This window comes from Triticum urartu, chromosome 1, assembly GCF_003073215.2.
Source record: "Triticum urartu cultivar G1812 chromosome 1, Tu2.1, whole genome shotgun sequence".
Classification (NCBI taxonomy): Eukaryota; Viridiplantae; Streptophyta; class Magnoliopsida; order Poales; family Poaceae; genus Triticum; species Triticum urartu.
In genome coordinates, this window is record NC_053022.1 from 561,882,226 (window position 1) to 561,886,707 (window position 4,482).

Below are 4,482 nucleotides of genomic sequence, written 5' to 3' on the forward strand. Positions count from 1 at the left end.
GGATGTTTGTTTCTCGGGGCAACAAACTATGAATCACCACTTTATGCCCATGTTTACGTACATGGTGCTGGACTGCTGGTGCACCCACTGTCCCATGCCCTTATACCAAATATTTAGTTGTTCTTAATCTAATGTCCCTGGTAAAAATGAAGCCATACCACTGTTATAATCCATGACAAGTTTAGCCAAATGTTTTTGCCTGTAATTGTTTGAGACTCTGACTGTTTCCTATATGCCTTTTTGTGCAAACAGGGATATCCAATTCATGTGGTTGTTGTTGTGACCTTTTGGTGCACTGCACAAAACTCTTCTTAAAAGAAGTGACTTTTGTGTTGTTTAACTGGAATGTCAGAATGGAACATTTGGTTCATTTTGGTGGAACTACACAAAGGGAGATCTGTGTTCCAATCCTCATCATCCATATTGGCGCCATAACCTTCCTTTAGGTAAGAATGATATTTAATGCATGTGTTCATCTCTATTTTCCGACTGCCATGAGAAAATAATGCTGTTTTTTACTAGTACACTTGTACTCCCTCATTGACAAAACCAATTATGAATTAGAAGGCCAATCATGTACTTGATTTCACCAACTGGTGAGGAGAAAGAGAAACAGAGCATGAAGGGGAAGAAGAAGAAGAATAAACAGTGCCAAGGCGATCTTGCTGAAGCCAGAGGCCTCGGTCGAGGCCATTCAAGGGCTCCGGCAACGACTACCTTACATGTGAGACGATCCTCCAGGGAGCCCTTCCACTTCTGCTGTCTCACTTAATTAATTAGGAGTACTTAAGTACCACTAATTTATTACTGCCTAATTTTCCTGTTGGAGTTAAACAAATCTTTAGTATGACCCTATGCTGAATCATGTACGTGTGTATGTTTGTCTATGGAGGTGAATCATGTGATGGAGCAGGGAGGGAATATTATTAGTGTCATGACATAATAGTGCTATTGTTTTGCATGTCAATTTATTGCCATTGGTTTAATGAGGCAATGTTTTGCGTATTATCCATCATGAATTTGATGCTACTGTTTGAGTAATATGCTAATGTCTTCCTATCCTTTCTCACTAAGCTAATGAAGGTTTCACCTTGTTCCTACTTGTGCAAATAGGGATCATGTTGTGCCAATCATACATTTTAGTGGAACTACACAAGACAATACAATGAACTATATCCCAGCCAGTGCTTTAACTCTGTTGGAAGTTCTTGATAATCTTTCGATATAATCTCAGCACTGGTAAACAAGAGAGATTTCAACCATACATTTGAAGTGCACAAAAATATATACTATTGTGTGATTCCAATGAGTGCTTTATCATCTCTTATGGGACTACATGAATAAGCTTTTTTTTCTCAGGTTGGTACGGGCCTAAGGCCTTCATCCATATTAGTTTGCTGTCATCTCTATTTGTATCATGCTACTGTCATGAGAAACTCCTTTATCTTTGCACGTTAAAGTTTTGCAACCTATGATAAATGGCAATGCTTTGAGTGTTGAGTTGAGCTAATTGGCACTGATTAAATAAACTAATACCTCTCTTTAAGCAAGACTACTATGTTGCTAACTTTACCCATTAAGATAATGAGGGTGCTTCTATTTGTTAGTGTATTTTTCATCAACTAGTCCCACTATTGCAGTAATCTCTCTCTCTCAATATATGTGCCAACAGGGATGCTCGATTTTGGTGGAACTGCACAAAAACTTTGGGTGCTTCATTGCCTCGACAGCTTCCGTCCTTTCCTGTCAGTCGCTAATCTCCGCTTGCTTTCTTCCTTTGCTGTCAGTCGCTTGGCTTATCTCGTCTTCCATTCAAAGGAAATAGTAATTGATATGCTACCTCACACAGGTTGGTACTGGTCTTTATCCTGATTATTGTGCCTGTCATATGTGTTGCTAATTTGGTATTGTGCTACTGTTTGCCGATTTCATAAAGGAGTAATTTGGAGCCTGAACTCGCAGGCAAATCATTACTTCGGGTGATTTCAGTAGAACTGCACAAAATGATCAGATGGACAGGCACTTATGCTGCTGCTATGTACTCCAAAGTTCACTCAGACAAGCATCGATGTTGACAAGAAGTGCCTATATTCATTCGAGTATCAACCGACGTCATCCAATTTGCAAACTCCAAGTATTAGGAGAGTGAACGCCAAAAATATTGCTTGGTGCATAGCCCGAAAAACGTAGTCCAGTCTTTGGTCCCAACTTGTGCCTTTTGGTTATCGGCACATATGGTAGCGAACTATATGGCATGGAGTCTAAAGATTCCAGACAAGTTGGTTGACGTGTATATTCATCTGGCACTTAATCAGTCTGCACGCCAAGGATGCTCCATTTCAGTTGAACTGCACAAAAAATTTGGGTGGTTCATTTTCTCAACCGCCTCCTTTCTCGTCTGCAATGTAGAATTTTGGCGAGATACAGGACCAAGATGAGCCAGTAAACTAGTTGGATGAAAGTAGTGGCCAAGTTGCTCAAACCTCCCTCGGCACGAGGCCACTATTTGAGGATAAACCTACAAGCAAAGTTCAGATTGTCTGTGCTGCCTCTTATATACTCGAAAGTTTACTCGTACAAGAACTAATTTTAGCAAGAAGTACCTCCGATTGAACACCATTTACCAGTCTGTACCCTAGGTAATTAAAGTTCGTCCATGGATCGTATTGGCTGTGATCTCAATCATTTGGATGCATAAACATACTGAACATGTGTATATCTAAATCTTTTTGTGAATTATATATGAATATTATCATGTGATCTATCAATCATTTGGATGCATAGATATGCTGAGCTTGTGTATATATGAATCTTTTGAGTTGTTGATAGTGAATGTTGGCTATGAATATGAACGTGTCCTGTGAACCTGAGTTTGATATGAATGTTTGTCTTTTCTGTTGTATTTGTGTGTGAACTTGTTAGTATGCCTACTGTGGGGTATAAAACGCAGGTCTCTTATAAAAGTAATGTTGTGTACAATTTATGTTTTCCCTTCTAACCACATTATATATATCGAGAAAGCTAAAATCCTGCCGACTGGCAGTTTGCGTCAGATTCGCACGACGTCAGAGTCATCGGATTTCGATCGCACGGCCCGAACTGTTCGCACCCTTCTCATCTGGTGACAGCTTCTCGCCCGCAAAAAATACATGCCTCTGGTAGGATTCGAACCGTGCGCGCTTCGAACAATTACATGGTCAACAACCATCCTGCTAATGCTTCGTTGCTACAAGTTTTGAACCAAGTGTACTATTTGACCAGCTATACTAAATGCGAGAGAAAAAGGAAAGAAAAAGTGGATGCTATTGGGATTTGAGCCTGTGACTTACTAGATGACTTACTAGGATCTCAACCAGGCCGACTAAATTCCTTTGATGACTAGGTGTAGGTAACTTACTTCTTGTATAACATTTCTAATACGAAATTGAGGAAAACATCAGACTAGTTATTTTATTGACCCGTCTGGCTTTAAAATAGCTATACAACATCAGACTACTTGTTTTATTGACCGTATGAAAATAGCTTTTCCGCTTTCTTTTCTTTTGTTGAGCTTCTCTAGTCTATCATTACGTACATATTACTTGCGGAATTAGGCAAACATACAAACAAATTTATTAGTAATTTGACCCAAGAAAAATCAAGTTGTTGAAAATATGCTCGGGTAACTTCTATGTAAATATCACGGTATTTTTACGCACCGCGACGCGTTAATTTACGTGGAAATACTACGGTAACTTTGACCCAGAAAGAAAAGTTGTTTTGCAACATAAACTATTAACTTCTACGGAAATAATACGATAATTTATAAATCGTAGACCTGATAGTTTACGTACAAACATAATGATTGCTTTGATCCAGGAAAAATGTTAGAAACAATATATCCGGCAACTTGTGTGTAAATAACATAGAATGTCATGCAGTCCCATGAATCTCACCTCATCAAACGAAAAGGCGGCTAGGATTTCTACCTCCCGTCGGCAGCGCCGTCGATCTACCTCGTCTCCGGTGGCCTTATCGCCATGGGTGCGCGGTGGATCCCGGCGCTTGCCGGCGGGAGGACTCTGTTTTTTGGTGCTTTAAGTTTTGTTAAGGTTTGTGTCCAGCTCAGTAAGACAAGACGGTGGTAGCTTCTTGAAGTTATCGGGCTAGATGTACTATAGTTACCAACATGGTTATTTTGTAATTATTGGGCTAGATGTAGTATAGTTACCAGCATGATTTTTTTGTAGTTATCGGGCTAGATGTACTATAGTTACCAATATGGTTACTATGCAGTTATCGGACCAGATGTACTATAGTTATCAACATGGTTCATTTTGGTAGTTATCTGGCTGCATGTGGTATAATAGGCACCTGGTAAGCTCATGCAAAATAACATGATAATTTATACGTCACAGACCTGATAACTCATGCACAAACACCATGATAACTTTGACCCGAGAGAAAAAAATGTTGAAGACACCCCCCGCCCCCCAATAGCTT